Genomic DNA, 18508 nt, shown 5'->3' with positions numbered 1-18508 from the left:
ACATTTGCTAAGGTAGTATAGAACTTGAATAATGCTGAAAAGAGGGGCATGCCTATAGTTTGGGGAGATTTGGGAGCCAATAGGTCTCTGTTGCTTTCTCCATGGTAACCCCTGAGCCAATCAGAGTCAACTTGCCACCCAATCAGAAGTCTTTCCTCCTGTGCTATAAATTGTGGCCATCCCTTTGAAATTTGGTATTCTTGTGTTTGTCCTGATGGGGTTTTTTAAAAAAAAAAACTCTTTCATGGGATGTGGCAAGGCCAGCATTTGTTGCTCGTCCCTAATTGCCCTTGAACTGAGTGGCTTTGCTCCACCATTTCAGAGGGGCAGTTAAGAGTCAGCCATGTTGCTGTGGGTCTGGCGTCACAGGTAGGCCAAGCCGGGTTAAGGATGGTCATTTTCACTCCGTGAAGGACATCAGTGAACAAGACGGCATTTAAAGACACAATCATTGACAGTTCCGTGGTCACCATCACCAAGACCAGGCTTTGCATCCCCGGTTTTATTCACCGAATTCAAACTTGACCAGGTGCCATGGCGGGATTTGAACCCATGTCTCCAGAGGATGAGCCTGGGTCTTTCAACAGCCAGCTCAGTAACATTATCACTCAGCCACCATCTCCCTTTTAAATTAATGTTAGACGCGAAGCTTTGGAAACTTGTGTCTCTCTTCAGCAATTCTTTCTAATTAATAAGCCCAACAAGCGAACTTTTCTTTGCCACCTGATGGACCCACCATCCAGCGGGCATGGGAAGCCGCGCCACAGAGAGGGAGGGTCACCACTGACCGGGGCCAACATCAGATGGCGGGTTGTTATGAAGTTGGGTCTCCCGTGCCAGCCATTGCTCACAGTGAGGCAGTGAGCCACATCAGGCTATTTAACTGCAGGGGCCTTCACACTCCTCTCCCGGGCACCCCCCCCCCCCCCCCCCCCCCCCCACCCCCATGCTGGGGCAGCCGGGCTGATTCGAAACCAGCCACTCAGTCTGCCCGGTTATTGGTGCCGCCATCTCCTTCTTAAGCGAAGATGGCGGGGTTGGTAAGGGGGTTGGCGGGTGGAGGGGGAGGTGGGGTGGTGTGCGGGGTTTGTGGGCGAGGGACGGAGGGCAAAGGTAGCGTCTAGTTCCCGTTCGAAGTTGACATCGGCTTGACCTCGCATTTTCTGGCCCGGGATTGGCGCTGGGGTGGTGGGGGGGTGCGATGGGATGCTGTAAGGGGGCGCGAATTGTCAAAGGCAAGTCAACAGAACGAGGCGGAGTGTACGATGGGTGTGGAAATATTTCGGATTCTTCCTTCTTGATTCACGGGTCTCGTACAACAGATGCAAGGAGGGAGGTTACTGAGTCTCAGCCTGAAACCTCACGGTTGCGTATAAGATATTGTTGTCTGTTGGTGTGACTTTCCTTCTCGCTGTTGGGTTCATCTGTAAGGCTGCGTAGACAATTCCTCCTGATTCGTCACCCTGCCAGAGAAATGGAACACGGTGCGGGAGGTTAAAGGCTGATCTAGTTGAGGCGTGCAAGGTGACGAACGTGCGAGAGAAGCTATTTCCCCCTGGCGAGGCGGGGGGAAGAGTCCGGGACAAGGCAGCAGGACCTTAGAATTGCAACTGGGCCGTTCGGGGTGGGGGTATCAGGAAGCACTTTTTCACACAAAGGGGAGTGGAACTCGCCCCCCCCCGCCCCCACACCCCCCGCCTCCCCCCAACCTCACTCAAAAAACCATTGAGCCCAGACGTCAACTGAAATATTTTTGCGATTGAGATTGGTGGATTGTCGTTGAGTAAGGGTTTTCAAGGCAAGGGGTGGGGAACGTTTTTATTTTTGCTTATCACGGCCGTTCACACGTGGGCAAAATCAGTCGCGGGCCACACACACACACACACACACACATACACATCAAAACCAACGTCATTTTGTTTCCTTTAGAGAGAATGCGGAGACGCTCAACTCTCCCACTGCTTCAATGCGATGGTTGAGTTTGGATATTATATCGTTAAACGTTATTATAGTGATTTAGCTGATGCCCTTATCCAGAGACAATTCTCAGCGATGTCGATGGAGGCTATTTGGAATGTGCTACTGTCATGGGTTCCTATGTTTAGAAACCTCGCTGCGGGCCGGGTGAGATTGAGTGACGGGCCAGACCCCGCCCAAGGGCCATAGGTTCCCCAGCCATGTTTTAAGAGTTAAGGAACCACGGTGGGCAAATGGAGTTCAGATACAAATCAGCCATGATCTCATTGAAGGGTGGAGCAGGCTCAAAGGGGCTGAATGGCCTACTCCTGTTTCTGTGCTTGAGGCCGGCACCAATGCAATATCAGCCATGATTGAATGGCGGAGCAGACTCGATGGGCCGATTGGCCTAATTTCTGCTCCTCTGTCTTATGATCAATGCCAATGGGCACCCATGACCACCTCCACCCCCCCCACCATGGCATTGTCTCTCGGACATCGAAATCCGCGGAATCTGGCGAAACCTTGCTTGGAGGCCACCTGTCACCCCCTTCTAAAATCTGCCTCCCCCCAACCAACACCCCCCCCACCACCCCCCCACCGCCACCCCTCCCCCCCTCACTTCGCAAGGCTTCCCCCTTCAGCCAATGCCCGGGCATGGGTCTGTATATGATCCCAGCCCAGAGCCACCTCCACGATCCCAATGCTTCCCAGATAGAAACGGAAAAATGCAGAAGATAGTGAGCAGCGTCTTTGGAAAGGATCAGGCATTTCCGGCCTTGTGACCTTTCCTCAGATCGAGGAGAAGCTTGAGATGTCGTGGTTTAAGGATCAAGCGAAATGGCGGGGGGTGCGGGTTGGAAGGCAGCAAAAGGGAGGGTCTGTGATCGGGTGGAAGATGGGAGAGATTAAATGACAGAAGAGTTCGATAGTGCCAGGCCAGAGGGAGTGGTAATGGAGTAAGTCAAGGAACAGAAGATGGGCCTAGAGGAGTTGCGAATGGCAGATTGACGATCACCTGCCAACCGAAAGCAGGAGCAAGAGGCAAAGGAGAGAAAGGTTGACACTTGAAAAGAAAAGGAAAGAAATTGAGGGCAGATCTGAAATTGTTGAGCTCCATGTTGAGTCCGGATGGCTGTAAAGTGCCTGATTGAAAGGTGAGAGGCTGCTCCTTGAGCTTAATTAGGGCAGTGTTGCAGATCAAGGACAGAGAGATCAGCGTGAGAGCAAGTTGGGGAATTAAAATGACAGGCGGGGAACTGCTTATCCAATCAGACATGGATGGCCTTGTAAGGAGTTTACAGAGGTCTTGCCCTGCAGTATCTATTAGGCTATGCACATGCTTCTCTGCACAATAGTGGGATGGTAGCGCAGTGGTTATGTCACTAGGCTAGTAACCGGACGATGTGGTTTGAATCCCGCCATTGGGCAGTTTGCGAACTGGAATAAGCTCAAAAATAAAAGGGTCTGGTTCTGAAATGTGAACTCGAGGCCTTCAGCCTGTCGTTAGAAAGCCAAATGGTTCACAACCATTCTTTAGGGAAGGGAACCTGCCATTCGTGTGAGGTCTGGGCCTACACGTGACTCCAGTCCCACACCAACGTGGTTGACTCTTAACTACCCTCCGGAGTGGCGTAGCCAGCCACTCTGTTGCATCAACTCTCCACCCAGTGGTTCAAGAAGGTGCCCCACCACTGCCTCCTCATGGCAACTAGGGGTGGCAATAAATGCCAACCTTGCCCATATCCTGCCAATGAAGGTTAGCAAAAACAAAAAAAAAATTGAATTCCCTTGATTGTCCGGCTTGAGTTTTTTCACTGTGCCACATGCTGAAGTGGATACCTGGGAGAGGGGATTGAGCAAGTCCTGGGGTCTGCAGTGGGTCATTGTTTCAACATCGTTGTCTCTGCTTTGACATTTTAAAAAAATATTCCTTCAAGGGATGAGGGTGTTGCTGGCTCTATTGCCCATCCCCCTGAGAAGGTGGTGGTGAGCTGCCTTCTTGAGCCGCTGCAGTCCATGTGGTGTAGGTACACCCACAGCACTGTTAGGGAGGGAGTTCCAGGATTTTGACCCAGCGACAGTGAAGGAACGGCCGATATATTTCCAAGTCAGGATGGTGAGTGGCTTGGAGGGGAACTTCCAGGTGGTGGTGTTCCCATCTGTCTGCTGCCCTTGTCCTTCTGGATGGTAGTGGTCGTGGGTTTGGAAGGTGCTGTCTAAGGAGGCTTGCTGAGTTCCTGCAGTGCATCTTGTAGATGGTACACACTGCTGCCACTGTGTGTCGGTGATGGAGGGAGTGAATGTTTGTGGATGGGGTGCCAATCAGGTGGGGCTGCTTTGTCCTGGATGGTGTTGAGCTTCTTGAGTATTGTGGGAGCTGCACTCATCCAGGCAAGTGGAGAGTATTCCATCACACTCCTGACTTGTGACTTGTAGATGGTGGACAGGCTTTGGGGAGTCAGGAGGTGAGTTACTCTCCGCAGGATTCCCAGCCTCTGACCTGCTCTTGTAGCCACAGCAGTTATATGGCCGGTCCAGTTCAGTTTCTGGTCAATGGGAATGCCCAGGATGTTGATAGTTGGGAATTCAGTGATGGTAATGCCATTGAATGTCAAGGGGCGATGGTTAGATTCTCTCTTGCTGGAGATGGTCATTGTCTGGCACTTGTGTGGTGCGAATGTTACTTGCCACTTGTCAGCCCAAGCCTGGATATAGTCCAGGTCTTGCTGCATTTGGTCATGGACATGGACATACAACTGGATCAGGGATTAACCTCGCCCCATCGCTGGTGAGGGTGAATCCTTCTTTGATGTCTGGCTGGGACTAAGGTACTCAAAACTCTTCCTCGCCCATTGGAGACCCTGGGAAGGTGTGGCTCGGAGGGTTGCACAGCCAGAGGCTGTGGGGTCAAGTTCCACCCCAGAGACTTGAGAACTGCACCCAGGCCGGCACTCCCAGTGCAGTGCTGAGGGAGTGCCGCGCTGCCTGAGGTGCTGTCTTTTGGAGGAGGGAACATTAAACACCCCGTTGACCACTATTTTGAGGAAGAGCGGGGCTGAGGAGGGGGAGGTCCCCTTCCCGAAACCCTGGACCAACATCTGCCCCCTCAAGCGACATCACAAAGCCAAGCTGTCACATTTCCTGTGTTACAACAGTGACCACACTTAAAAAAAAACAATTGGCTGTAAAGCACTTTGAGAGGCTGTGATAAGACAAATGCAAGATTTGCCTGTGTGTGCGTGTGTGTGTGTGTGTGTAAAAAAACAATCCCAAGTCATTATTCGGAGAAGAGCCGGTAAGTTCTGCCGATGCCTGAGACCGAGCGTTCATGACCACCGAGAAGCAGATCCCCCGCTGTTAGCTCTCAGTGCTGCCTGTGGTGTGCACATTGGCAGCCACCCTCGCACAAGTGACCGCACTTTGAACTCCGCTGTCGGGTGGGAATGCTTGCAGCAAGAGCACGCTCGAGAGCGTGTGTGGCAATCACCCAGGGTGCAAAGGGGAAGCTGGGGGTTGGTGGCAGGGAAATTGCTTCACTGCTCCGGCTGCCTGGAAATCCCGGCAGCTTCCCCACACCGACGAGCCGAAGCTTCTCTCTGTAGGAGGCCTGAAGACAGGGAGCCGTTTACAGCATTCGGTCCCCGAGCTTTTGCCCTTGATATGGGCGGGCGGGCCCCACCGGCTCGGTGGCGGGCGGGCAGCCCATCACCGCTGCCACCAAAATGGGCCCCGCCGCCATTTTAAGTGGGCGGGCCAATGTCCACCCGCCTTCCCGAATATTTAAATGGGGCGGGATGACCTCGGGGGTTTCCCCCCACCCCCCCCCCCCATGTCATCCCGCATCATTTTCACGTCGGCGAGCAGGCCCCTCCCCCAACTCGCCAACGGGAAAATCCTGCCCATATTGTTAGTCCGTGCAACTGTGGTCACTGATTCGAAGACTGCTTTGGGCCGGAGGCAAAGGAGCCTATAAAAAAAATATGACCCCAAAACTCATAAGAACATAAATAGGAGCAGGAGAAGGCCATTCAGCCCCTCTAGCCTGCTTCACCATTCAGTGAGATCATGGCTGACCCTCCAGCTCAACCCCATGTCGCTGTCTGAGCCCCATAATCCCTTAATTTCCCCTCCCGTCCGCTTATCTCTCCGTCTCGGCCTTGGATGCACTCAACAACTGAGCATCTGCAGCGCTCTGGAGCAGAGGATTCCAAAGAGTCACAAACTCTCTGAGGGGAGAGGTTTCTCCTCGTCCCAGCCCCACGTTAGCCGACCCCCTCATTCTGAGACTCTGGCCTCAACTTGAGTCTAAACTGGTTGGAAAAGTCAGATGGGAATCCATTGCTATCGTAGGATTGTCCTTTCTGCACTCGGTCTGTGCGATGCTTGACACGCTGGGGACAAAGAAAATATATCGACCCAAGAATGTCGATCTAAACTCTCACCCCACAATGGTGAAAAGATAGAATATTGGCACTTGTTGATATTGTGAACATTTTTCTTTTTTTTGTTCACTCTTTCCGGCGATGTGGGCATCATTTGTTGCCCATCCCTAATTGCCCTTGAGCTGAGTGGGCTTGCTCGGCCATTTCAGAGGGGCAGTTAAGAGCCAACCAACATTCGCCGTGGGTCTGGAGTCGCGTGTAGGCCAGACCGGGTAAGGACGGCAGATTTCCTTCCCTAAAGGACATTAGGTTCTTGCAACAATCGATGATTGTTTCAGAGCCACTATTATTTGGGATAAGCTTTCAATTCCAGATTAATGATCGATTAATCGAATTTAAAATTCCACCAGTTGCCCGAGATAGATAGGTTCTTGATTGGTAAGGGGATCAAAGGTTACGGGGAGAAGGCGGGAGAATGGGGTTGAGAAACTTATCAGCCATGATTGCTTGGCGGAGCAGACTCGATGGGCCGAATGGCCTAATTTCTGCTCCTATGTCTTGTGGTCGTATGGTCATGGCAGGAGAGCTCAAAGCCGTGGTATGCTCCTCCTGCTCTATGTGGGAAGCCGGGGAACATTTCCAGTGCCCGGGGCCAACATGTGTGCGGGAAGTGTCTCCACCCGCAGCTCCTGGAAGCCCATTTCTCGGAGCTGGAGCGGCAGCTCGGGGACATTGTGGAGCAGCCGCGAGGTGGAGAGTATTGTGGATTTCTGCTCCTATGTCTTATGGTCTTATGGTCCACGGTGGGATTTGAACCCACGCCCCCCCAAAGCGTTAACTTGGGGCAGAAAATTGCGCTCGGCGGGCGCGCACACGATCCGGCCAAGTGGCAAAACGGCGCGCGATGATGTCGGCGGTGAGCGTCCCAACGTCATGGCACAGTCCCGCAGTATTTCGTTCGGCGGGCGGGCACTGTGGTCGGCAGCACGCCTGCCGACAATTAAAAAGCCTGTTAGAGCCATTAGAAAGTCAAATCAATTCAAATTTACACTGCCCGTCCAACCACACGCCAAGGGACAATGCTGCCCCTGCTAGTCCAGTGACATCACCACGACGCCAATTGTGGGCGAGGGGTTTCGAAGGTTGATTTTTTTTTTGTGAGCCTGCGCTTGTTTTAGCGGGAGCGCAAAAACAAAGGTTCGCTGGGCTGGTTCCTGGGATGAGGGAGCTGTCCCTGTGAGGAGAGATTGTGTAGACTGCCTCCTTAATTCCCTGGAATTTAGAAGGATCAGACTTGAGCTCATTCAAGCATATAAAAACTCTTAAGGGCAGATGCTGGGAGGATGTTGTCCTTCGCTGGGAGGCCAGGGATCTAGGGGGGTCGGGGGGGGGGCGGTCATAGTCCCAGGATAAGGGGTCGACCATTTACGACTGAGATGAGGGGAAGTTTCGTCACACAGAGGGTTGGGAACATTTGGAACTGTTCTCCCCTCCCCCCTTCCCCACCTCCCCAGGAGAGCATTGGATGCTCAGTCATTGAGTATATTCAAGTTGGAGATCGGTAGATTTTCGGACACTAAGGTTAATCGAGGGGTATAGGGATCGGGCGGGGAATGTAGGGTTGAGGTTACAATCAGACCAGCCATGATCTTATTGAATGGTGGAGCAGGTTCGAGGGGCCGAGTGGCCTCCTCCTTCTCCCTTTCCTACTTTATTACTTTCTATGGCAGTGGGCGATTCTTATGTTGCGAACATTCTTTGATCCAGTTGCTGTACATTAAGAACAAGGCAAAGTCTAGCACGTGAAAAGCCTGTCCAACCCGCCTGCAGCCTAACTTATCATGAACTCTTGGTCCAGCCATTCAATCCACTGAGGAAAAGTTCTGCGTAACACCCCTTTGATCTTCAAAGACAATTAAATAAAAATTCCCCGAGTTTTTGCTAATACTCATATCTCGATTTGTTTGTCTCTACATCCACTCCAGACTTACCTCGCCGACAGGGACATTAGCGGGTGGGGGTTGACCGGGAGGATCTGAAATATAAACAGACAGCACTTTAAGCAACTTCTCAACTTTAAAATTCTCACCCGAGCTTTCAAATCCCTCCACAGCCTCACCCGCTCCCAATCTCTGTGATCTCCTCCAACCCCAGAATCCTCCGAAATCTTTGAACTTCTCCAATTCTGGCCTCTTGAGCATCCCCCCCGATTTTAATCGCTCCATCATTGGCGGCCGGGCCTTCAGCTGCCTGGGCCCTAAGCTCTGGAACCCCCTTCCTAAACCCCCCCCCTCCGTCTCTCTCTCTGTCTCATTTTCTTCCTTTAAGATACTCCTTAAAACCTACCTCTTTAACCAAGCTTTTGGTCACCTGACCTAACGTCTCCTCATGTGGCTTACTGTTATATAATGTTTTGCAACACTCCTGTGAAGTGCCTTGGGAAAGTTCATTATGTCAAAAACGTTATATAAATTGTTGTGAGAGATCTCTTATGTCACTCATCTTCTTGCATGTTAGTTGAACACATTTTCTTCCTCCATTTTCTTCCCATTCTCGCCCGTCTGGACTCCTCTCAATGCAAGTGTCGACTCCTTGCTGGCATGCAGTTGGCATGGATGCCCTTATAGGTCATTGTCCAAAATGGGAGGCTGGACCACACCTCACTGTTAACTGCCTGCTACCATTGAGAAGGACAAAAAATACCCCCACAATTTCTTGGGAGCTTTGTTCCCTCCAAGTTCCCCTCCAACTTAAACATCCACCCTAGACTGGCATTCCTTTATCATTGCTGGGGCATCATCATTACCCACTCTAATACCATGGCCAGGAAAGCCTTCGGCCCAAGGACGGTAGCAGCTAAAGGAGAAGGACCACCACTGCCCTTTCAGGGCAACTAGGGACGGGCATTAAATGCCAGTCTTGCCTGCAGTGCCCACATCCCGAGAACTATTTTTAAAAATTTGTGCATGGGGATGTGGGCATCGCTGGCTAGACTAGCATTTGTTGCCCACCCCTAATTGCCCCTAGAGAAGGTGGTGGTGGTGAGCCGCCTTCTTGAGCCGCTGCAGTCCCTGTGGTGTAGGTACACCCACAGTGCTGTTAGGGAGGGAGTTCCAGGATTTTGACCCAGCGACAGTGAAGGAACGGCGATAGAGTTTCAATGTTAGGTTAAAAAAAAAAACCAATGAGTGCCAGTGAGGTAGTTGACCAGTTGAAACAACATGACCGACACTGGATATAAGGCTATCTGCACGCAGGGGTAACTGTGAGAAACCTTGCTCACTTATCCTGCCCTTTGCCCTGACATTGTGATGCCATTTGCCCTTCCACTGATGTACAGAATTGGGCATGGTGAGACGGTGGGACTGGCACACCTGTAAAAGGTTACCAGAGGCTAGGTCGGTCAGAATGAGGAGTGTGGGGCATGGCTTAAGCCAGGTATCTCTGGGGAATTGTCAGGATATGGCGATTCCGATACCATGCCAACTGGTGCCCAAACCTCATGGAGAGGTCCGAGGTGACACGTCCAATGCAGCTTTCAATTCCCGATCCAGTTAGCTACAGCGCGCGCAATTGTTCCAATGTTTTACACGGACTCACTTTACCTGTCTGGTGTTGATCCCTTTTCTTGGATGGATCGTCATTCAGGGCTGGAATGCTGTGGGAAAAGAGAGAGCACAGAGAATATGCGCTTATGCACACGAGTACTGTGACACATAGTGAGTTCAGTTATACGGACAGATGTATAACACATCTGGTGTATTGTTATATAATGTATACAGTATCACACTAACAATGCACAGTTTTATTATATAACATATACAGTTATACCAAAAACACACAATGCCATTTTATGATATGTAGTATTATACTAACCATACACATTGTTATATATCATATACAGTGTTCTACCAACAATTCATGGTGCGTTATTATATCATATATATGGTGTTATACCCAGTAACACACAGTGTGTTACTATATAATATAATGTTATACCAACAATGCATGTTGTGTTATTATATAATATATACTGTGTTATACCCAGTAACGCAGTGTTGTTGTATAATATATAGTGTTATACCAAAAATACAGCGTTATTATATAATATATAGTGTTATACCCTGTAACACACAGTAGGTTATTATATAATACATAGTGTTATGTCAACAATGCATGGTGTGTTATTCTATAATATGTACAGTTATATTCCCAGTAACACACAGTGTTGTTATATAATATATAGTGTTATACCCATAACACAGCATTATTATGTAACATATACACAATGTTATACTCAGTAACACAGTGTTATTATATAATATATACCATGTTATACCCAGTAATGCACAGTGTTATTATATAATATATAGTGTTATACCAACAATTCATGGTATGTTATTATAATATATACGGTGTTATACCCAGTAACGCACAGTGTTATTATATAATATATACAGTGTTATACCAACAATTCATGGTATGTTATTATATATACGGTGTTATACCCAGTAACGCAGTGTTATTATATATGTATAGTGTTATACCAACAATGCATGGTATGTTATTATAATATATATATAGTTATATACCCAGTAACAGTGTTATTTTGTAATATTTAGTGTTATACCAACAACATAATGTTATTATATAATATATGGTGTTATACCTAGTATCACACAGTGTGTTATTATATAAGATATAGTGTTGTGCCAACAATACACAGTATGTTATTCTATACTATATACAGTGTATACACAGTAATGCACAGTGAATTATTCTACAATATAGAACCATAGAACCATAGAACACTACAGCACAGAAAACAGGCCATTCAGCCCTTCTAGTCTGTGCCGAAATATTATTCCGCTAGTCCCATTGACCTGCACCTAGTCCATAACCCTCCAGACCTCTCCCATCCATGTACTAATTTATTCTTAAAACTTAAGAGTGAGCCCGCATTTACCACGTCAGATGGTAGCTCGTTCCACACTCTCACCACTCTCTGAGTGAAGAAGTTCCCCCTAATGTTCCCCCTAAACCTTTCCCCTTTCACCCTAAAGCCATGTCCTCTCGTGTTTATCTCTCATAATCTAAGTGGAAAGAGCCTACTCGCATTTACTCTGTCTGTACCCCTCACAATTTTGTAAACAAAAATATATAGTGTGATAACCAGCAGCTGTGAGTAAACTCGGATGGTGAGTTTTAGAAAAGTCAATCATTCTCAGACTAAATAGCTAAGAAATGTGCCAATGGTGCCATTAAGGGTAGAAAGCAGGACGAGCAAGGCACAGATAGCCCTAGTGGGGGTGGGGGTGGGGGGGGTTGGGGGGTGAAGGGATCGAAATAGGCTAAAAGGTAGAGATAAAACAATGGATGGAAATTTGAATAGTTGGGCCAGAAACTAAGACTGAGCCTCAGTTATGAGTAAATAACTACAAATTAATTAGCAGGTTTATCACAAGGTTAGTCTTCAAACCTACACAGGTTAACACCAGATGTGTTCCTAAAGAGATTGCGGGTGGAATTTTATGCCGGGGGGGATTTTACAGTCCCCCCCGAAGTCAATGGGCTTTTGATTGGCTCACTGCATTTTATGGCCCTCCTGTGATGGGGTCGCAAAATTTCACCCTTTGCATTTACTATAAAGTTTCCTTACAGACTTTTAGTTTCACGATATGGCTACAGAAGATTGTATTTAAATCAGGCTAGAAGAGAGTTTAGAAACCTAAAGCTGTGCAAAATATAAAGCCGTAGGTCTGAAATAAGATTAAAAGAGCACATTGAACAATTTCATCGTTCCATTAGCCCCCATGTCCAGAAATACTGTTAGCGAGCCATATTCCGACTGAAGATAAAAGCGAAATACTGCGGATGCTGGTAATCCGAAATGAATAAACAGAAAGCGCTGGAAAAGCTCAGCAGGTCCGACAGCCTCTGCGGAGGGAGAAACAGAGATAGCGTTTCGAGTCCGTGTGGCTCTCCCTCAGAAGTGGAAGTGTGATGGATTTTGTACTGTTCGGGAGGGGGGTGGAGCAGGTGGAACAAGGGCGTAAGGGCAGGGGGAGGTGACAGCTTCTGACCGAAGATGCTCGTCAAAAAGAAGGAAGGAGAATGGAAATTCTCCTTCATGGAAATTCATGGAAATGACCGCCTATCGAAAGTGGTAGAGGTCTTTTGGATAAGATGAGTACGAGCTCTTTCGAGGCGGTGGCGTAGTGGTATTGTCCCTGGACTGGTGTTCCAGAGACCCAGGGTAATGCCAGGTTCAAATCCCACCACAGCAGATGGTGGAAATTGAATTCAATGAATATCTGGAATTAAAAGTCTAAACGGTGACCATGACTTGGTTGTTGTTAAAACCTGTCTGGTTCACTAATGCCCTTTAGGGAAGGAAATCTGCCATCCCCATCACCTGGCCTGACTCACATGTGACTCCAGATTCACAGCAATGTGGTTGACTCTTAAAAATGCCCTCTGAACAAGGGCAATTAGGGATGGGCAATAAATGCTGACCTAGCCAGCAATGCCCATGTCCCATGAACGAATATGAAAAAAAAATGTACTTGGAATTAGTTTAGTGTAGAAAGAAGACAGAGGATGACTCTTGTGTGAAGGTTTAATTGTACGGGTGCATATTTTGATTTAACTAATTCTGTATTATAATTCTATATTACAACTGTACAAATTTATATTTTTTCTTTTGTCATGAAACTAACATTTTTTTTCATCATGTTTCTCTGGTTTATTGTGAAGTAGGATTATGGGGGTAAGTATAGTTGAGTCTGTCTGTGATTTAATTACATTTGGAGTCAGGCAGACTTGCAAGATTTAAATCACCAAAAGAAGCTAGGTGCTTGACATGCTAATGTGTATCATGGATGCTGGCTTAGCATGTAAGGTGTGAAGGGAATTTGCATTTTTAGATAAATGAAGGGATATTTGGATTTCAAAGAGATTTTAGTCTGTTTATAACTACTCAGATAAGCAGGACTGAGGAATGGTGTTTATTTTTTCCCCAAAGGTTACTGGCAATATTGGCACCATGAAAGTTTTTATATAATGAGGAAGATACAGTTTCAAACACATATGGAACAATAGAGTTTACATATTAAAGGACAGAAACGGATATAAAGGAGATTGAAAAGTTGTGTGTTGGAAGGCTATGTCAGATCTAACAGGAACATGTCAAGAAGCCTTAATTTGTGCATAGGTCTGCTGTCTTATGAAACTGGAGTTGGGGAAAAGCCATTTAGAATTCCACTGTCCAGGGCATTGTGTTAACTTGCTGAGTCTGTTTTATATCTAAAATCTATTTTGGACAGTTGCCTTAAAGGGAGTGTAACTGGGGGACAGGTTAATTAGGAATGTTATGAGTTATTATAGTAGTAACTGTAGTCTTATGTATGTGCTTGGCATCTTTTAGTTTGTAAATGAAGATTTTAATTTATTTAAAAAAAAATCTCCAAAGGTCTTGGTGAACTTATTACTTCTGAATTCAGGGCACACATTTCGTAATAAATACAAAATCGCAACACCATTGTGAAAGTGCGGCCAAGCTTCCCTTGTGGATTTGGTCAGCACGGCACACGTCATCTGCCATGTCATAACACATTAAATAAAGCTTCTTTGAATTCACTATCTGAAGGGCCTGGCCTTCCCTTGTGGGTTCAAAGTCTCGTTCAAAACCAGAGCGTTCAAATGAATTGCCGATAAATTGGGTTGATTCCAATTGGAATCCATACAAAAACCCAACGAAATGCACAGTGTGTTATTGTATCACATATACAGTGTTAGTCTAGGTAAGGCAGAGTGTCTTATTATTTAATATACACAGTAGTAGACCAAGGAACATATGGTATATTATTAATTGGTACTTACTTCTCCTTGTCCACTTGCCCGATGTTCCCTGCAGAGACAGGAGATGGACAGAGTAAGTACGGAGACACTCATAGCGATGTAGGTTGCTAGCTAGGTCTGATGGTTAACCTGGGAAAGCGTACGCCCGGAGCCCGGAATGGAAGGAGAGAGAGTCACAATATTTGCCTCGGGCAGTCCTTCTGCCAGCCAGCCTGGTTAAACCCATGGGTGGTTCAGCACTGCCCGCCTCAAAATTTGACAACGTAGCAATTTTTGGAATTTGAACCTGACTTGAACATTCTGACTCTGCAGCGGGAGTGCCAAGTCGTTGAGCCAAGTTAAAATCTGATGTCAGGCAAGCCGTGTCTTACTGAAGTCCCTCTGTAAGAATGTTTCAATTCCTCATTTCTCTGTTCCCTTTCTTTACAGACCCTTTTCCTTCTATGACTGTCTACCAGTGGCTGGCTGGCAGGCAGGTGGGGTCTGCCTCGTTGGCTCTGCCTCAGCCTCGCTTTCTCTCCCTCGCTCCCTCTGTCTCTCTTTCTCTTGTCTGTCTATCTGTACCTCTCTATCTCATGCTCCACGTCTCTCCCTCTGTTCTATCTCACTGTCTCTCTTTGTCTGTCTCTCTGTCTCTCCCTCTCTCTAACCCTCTCTGTTTTTCTCTCTCTCATCTATCTGTCCCTGCCTCTCTTTCTACCTTTCTGTCTCACTTTCTCTGTCCTTCACTCTCCCTTTGCCTCTCCCTCTGTCTGTCTCTCTCTCTCTTGCCAGTCTGTCTCTACCTGTCTACCTCCTGTTCTCTGATCTCCATCTCAGTTTACCTCCCTGTCCTGCTTTCTCTCTCTGTCTGTCTGTCTGTCTCTCTCTCTGTGTCTTTCTCTCTTTCCCCCTCTGTCTCTGTCTCTCTCTTGTCTTTCTGTCTTTGCCTCTTTGCCTCGCTATATACCCTGTTTCTGCCTCTCTATTTTGCTTTCTCTGTCTGTCTCTCTCTGTTTTTTTCATTCATTGATGGGATGTGGGCTTTGCTGGCTGGGCCTGCATTTATTGCCCGTCCCGAATTGCCCTTGAGAAGGTGGGGGTGAGCCGCCTTCTTGAACCGCTGCAGTCTATGTGGCGTAGGTACACACACAGTGCTGTTAGGGAGGGAATTCCAGGATTTTGACCCAGCGACAGTGAAGGAACGCCGATATGTTTCCAAGTCAGGATGGCGAGTGACTTGGAGAAGTGGTGGTGTTTCCATGTGTCTGCTGCCTTGTCTTTGAAGATGGTAGTGGTTGTGGATTTGGAAGGTGCTGCCTAAGGAAGTTTTGGGGAGTTGCTGCAGTGTATCTTGTAGATGGTACGCACTGCTGGCACTGTGTGTCGGTGGTAGAGGGAGTGAATGTTTGTGGATGTGGTGTCAATCAAGTGGGTTACTTTCTTCTGGATAGTGTCAAGCTTCTTGAGTATTGTGGGAGCTGCACTTATCCAGGCAAGTGGGGAGTATTCCATCACACTCCTGACTTGTAGATAGTGGACAGGCTTTGGGGGGTCAGGAGGTGAGTTGCTCACCGGAGGATTCCCAGCCTCTGACCTGCTCTTGTAGCCACAGTATTTATATGGATAGTCCAGTCCAGTTTCTGGTCAATGGTAACCCCCATGTTGTTGATAGTGGGGGATTCAGCAATGATAATGCCATTGAATGTCAAGGGGTGATGGTTAGATTCTCTCTTGTTGGAGATGGTCATTGCCTGGCACTTGTGTGGCACGAATGTTACTTGCCACTTGTCAACCCAAGCCTGGATATTGTCCAAGTCTTGCTGCATTTGGACATGGACTGCTTCAGCATCTCAGGAGTCACGAATGGTGCTGAACATTGTGCAATCATCAGCGAACATCCTCACTTCTGACCTTATGATGGAAGGAAGGTCATTGATGAAGCAGCTGAAGATGGTTGGGCCCAGGACACTACCCTGAGGAACTCCTGCAGTGATGTCCTGGAGCTGAGATGACTGACCTCCAACAACCACAACCATCTTCCTTTGTGCTAGGTATGACTCCAAACAGCAGAGAGTTTTCTCCCTGATTCCCATCGACTCCAGCTTTGCTAGGGCTCCTTGATGCCACACTTGGTCAAATGCTGCCTTGATGTCAAGGGCAGTCACTCTCACCTCAACCCTGGAGTTTGGCTCTTTTGTCCATGTTTGAACCAAGGCTGTAATGAGGTCAGGAGCTGAGTGACCCTGACGGAACCCAAACTGAGCACCAGTGGGCAGGTTATTGGTAAGCAAGTGCCACTTTATAGCACTGTTGATGACCCCTTCCATTACTTTACTGATGACCGAGAGTAGACTGAAGGGATGGTAATTAGCCGGGTTGGGTTTGTCCTGCTTTTTGTGTACAGGACATACCTGGGCAATTTTCCACATAGCTGGGTAAATGCCAGTGTTGTAGCTGTACTGGAACAGCTTGGCTAGGGGCGTGGCAAGTTCTGGAGCACAAGTCTGCAGTACTATTGCCAGGATATTGTCAGGGCCCATAGCCTTTGCAGTATCCAGTGCCTTCAGCCGTTTCTTGATATCACATGGAGTGAATCGAATTGGCTGAAGCATTGTGATGCTGGGGACCTCCAGACGAGGCTGAGATGGATCATCCACTCGGCACTTCTGGCTGAAGATTGGAGCGAATGCTTCATCCTTATCTTTTGCACTGATGTGCTGGGCTCCTCCATCATTGAAGATGGGGATATTTGTGGATCTTCTTCTTCCAATGAGTTGTTTAATTGTCCACCACCATTCACAACTCTGCAGGACTGCAGAGCTTAGATCTGACCCATTAGTTGTGGACTCGCTTAGCTCTGTCTATCACTTGCTGCTTATGCTGTTTGGCACTCCTGTGTTATAGCTTCACCAGGTTGACACATCATTTTTAGGTATTCCTGGTGCTGCTCCTGGCATGCCCTCCTGCACTCTTCATTGAACCAGGGTCAATCCCCTGGCTTAATGGTAATGGTAGAATGGGAGATATGTCAGACCATGAGGTTACAGATTGTGTTCGAGTACAATTCTGCTGCTGCTGATGGCCCACAGTGCCTCATGGATGCCCAGTCTTGAGTTGCTAGATCTGTTTGAAATCTATCCCATTTAGCACGGTGGTAGTGCCACACAACACAATGGAGGGTATCCTCAAACTATTTCATTCTCTCTAGCCCTTTGTCTCATTTTTCTGTCTCTGTCTGCCTCTATCTCACTCTTTCTCTCTCCCTCTGACTGCTTCTCTCCCTCTCTGCCTCTCTCTCTCTTTCTCTCTCTAGCTCTTTCTGTCCCTCTCTCTTTCTCTCACTCTCTGTCTCTCTCTTTCTCTCTCTCTCTGTCTCTGACTCGCTCTCTCTGTCTCTGTCTCTTTCACTCTCTTACTTTCTCGCTCTCTCAGTGTCTCTCTCACTTTCTCTCTGTCTCTCTCACTCTCAATCTCTCTCTCTTTCACTCCTCTGTCTCTCTCAGCCTCTCTCAATGTCTCTCACTTTCTCTCACACCCTCTCTCTCTCTCTCTCTCTCTGGAAAGGAGAGTCTGCAATTCAACTAAGGCAAGTGGTACAGGAGGTGCAGTGGGGGTTCTGGTCTGTCACACACTCCCAAAGGAATTGGTCGCCAAATATGATTTTCACCCCTGCTCTCCGCTGTGTGTTTCTAGCAGGTTTTGCAAATTAGGATCATTGCTCATCACAAATCTGCTGATGGGATGTTGCCCAATTTTAGATTCATCACATCTGCTGATGCGGTGGAGGCTGCTTTTAGGAACAGGAAGAGGCCTTTTGACCCACTCAATCATGCTCCATTATTCATAGGTCATCTCCTCTGCACCTTAACCCCATTTAGCAGCCTTTGCTTCCACATCCCTTTGTACCCTCACCCAACAGAAATGCATCAATCCCAGTCTTGAAGACTTCAACTGACCTCTGGGGTCAAAGCCCACCACAGTTGGAAGAATTTAAATACAGTTAATAACATTCCGTTCAAAGTGCGTAATGGTGAACTAGAAACTATCGTTGACTGTCATTAAAAGCCCAGTTGGCTCATTGATGCTCTTTAGGGAAGGAAAATGGCCCTCCTTACCCGGTCTGGCCTACTTATGACTCCAGACCCACGGCGATGTGGTTGACTCTTAGCTGCCCCTCCGAAGTGGCCGAGCAAGACACTGGGCTCAAGGGCAATTAGGGATGGGCCACAAATGCTGGCCGTGAGTGTGGCTGTGTTGGACGACCAATGGCAGGAGTGCGGTGGGGTTGGAGGTGGTATCGGGGAGGCAGGAGCTTGGCCGGAGCG

General features: G+C 47.9%; 1 long non-coding RNA gene across 1 annotated transcript; it reads right to left on the bottom strand.

Moving 5' to 3' along the window:
- Positions 1-464: 464 nt before the first annotated feature.
- Positions 465-18508, bottom strand: LOC144676364 (uncharacterized). The gene is made up of 5 exons (XR_013575312.1): positions 18299-18508; positions 14223-14250; positions 9947-9999; positions 8333-8376; positions 465-1463 (listed from the first exon to the last, which is right to left on the bottom strand). It is a non-coding gene; the product is annotated as an uncharacterized LOC144676364 (long non-coding RNA).

Source organism: Cetorhinus maximus, unplaced genomic scaffold (assembly GCF_964194155.1).
Source record: "Cetorhinus maximus unplaced genomic scaffold, sCetMax3.hap1.1 HAP1_SCAFFOLD_1545, whole genome shotgun sequence".
In the NCBI taxonomy this organism is placed as follows: Eukaryota; Metazoa; Chordata; class Chondrichthyes; order Lamniformes; family Cetorhinidae; genus Cetorhinus; species Cetorhinus maximus.
Note: the sequence above shows the minus strand (reverse complement) of the source record. Positions and strands in the feature narration are given on the sequence as shown.